Raw genomic sequence first — 1,657 nt, 5'->3', positions numbered from 1 at the left:
CTGAAGTCATCTTCATCTCCCTTCTTCTCTTTTCAGCATAACAAATCCTAACTGATCCTTGGTCAGTTGAACACACAATTTTCTGTCCACCCAAGTTGTTCAAATCACAAAATAACCACACGCATGGTTCAGGCCCTCCAGGAGTGGTGAAAGTGGCTCAGACAGTAATGAATCTGCCTGAAATGCAGGAGACCCAGCTTCGTTCCCTGGAGAAGGAGATGACAACCCACTCCAATATCCTTGCCTGGGAAATCCCATGGACAGAGAAGCCTTGAGGGCTACTCTGGGGTCACAAAGAATTGGACATGACTGAGCAATTAACACTTTCTACTCTCAAGATGTTCAAAGCACAAAATGACCTCAGGCGTGGTTCAGGCTCTCTAGGAGCGGTAAAGGTAGAGAAAAAAGATCACCTCCCCTACCCCAGAAAACCAAGGACTGCCATGCCACACCCTAAGATCCAAAGCAGAATCTGGCTGCTCCATCTGCGGCTTGAACCCAGTCACCAGCCTCCCTCCTGGGATGGGATGGGTAGGGAGCAGGTGAAGGGCTCCGTGGTAGGAGTTTTCCTCCAGATTGAGACAAAAACAAGCAAATACCACAGCATGCAGCCCGAGATGAAGTCAGCACGCATACACAGCTGCATCAGCCTGTGCTTCTCATTGCCTTCAAACCAACTCTGACTGTATCCCGCGCACCAGGAGGTCTCCCGCTAAAGAAAGCAGGCAGAGCTTTTTGATGCTGGCAGAGCACAAAGGCCAGAGAAGCTCTGGACCCCTGGCTAGCGCTGGGCCCTGGGGATTCAGCCCCAGGTTCGGTCATGATTCTAGGGGATTCTGCTTTGTCAATGGAAAGCTGTTTGTATAAAGGGGCTCCTGCCTGGGGTGTCTTTCTGTCACTGTCTACTCCCCATCTACTCCTTACAGCAGCCTTTGAGGGATGGAAGTCATGTCTTCATTTCAGAGTGGAACAAACTGAGCCTCAGAGAACAGGAAAGGACCTCTTTCCCCAAAGGCTCATCAGCCATAAACTTCACTTTCCATTGAAATACATGGTGAAGAAAGAATCTTATTTTTCTCCTCTCATGCTTAAAGCCTTCTAAGAGCTTCCCCATGGCCAGAGGCTGTATTTCTCAACACTGGCTACACACTAGAAATACCTGGGGAAATTTCAGGAATGCTAGTGTCCTGGCTCCAACACAGACCAATTAAGCCAGAATCTATGGGGGGGTAGAATTCAGGCTCAGCATTGGTGTTTGTTTGTTAGTTTGTTTGTTTTGAAAGCTGTTGAGTGATTCTCAAAGCAGTCAAGAAGGAGCACTGATGTCCTAACAGATTTGTGTCAAGCTCCTTAACATCTCTGGCCAGGTTCTATGCATCCAGGCCCTCGCTTATCTCTTCAGCCTCATCTCTTACCCTCTCTCCCATCAGTGCTTCATCCTTCTGGGCTGACAGGGGCTTCTGCAGAGGAACACACACACACACACACACACACACACACACACACACACACACACCCCTATTTTGCTTTGCCCCACTATCTCCCTAGAATGCCCTTCTCTCTCCTCTTCACCTAATTTCTATTTTTTTTTCTTTCAGACTGACTTTAGCACCACCTCCTCCAGGAAGGAGGCCTTCCCTGACCCCACCTGGTGATC

Source organism: Bos taurus, chromosome 8 (genome assembly GCF_002263795.3).
Source record: "Bos taurus isolate L1 Dominette 01449 registration number 42190680 breed Hereford chromosome 8, ARS-UCD2.0, whole genome shotgun sequence".
In the NCBI taxonomy this organism is placed as follows: domain Eukaryota; kingdom Metazoa; phylum Chordata; class Mammalia; order Artiodactyla; family Bovidae; genus Bos; species Bos taurus.
The sequence above is the reverse complement of the archived record's forward strand: the minus strand, read 5'-3'. Positions refer to the sequence as shown.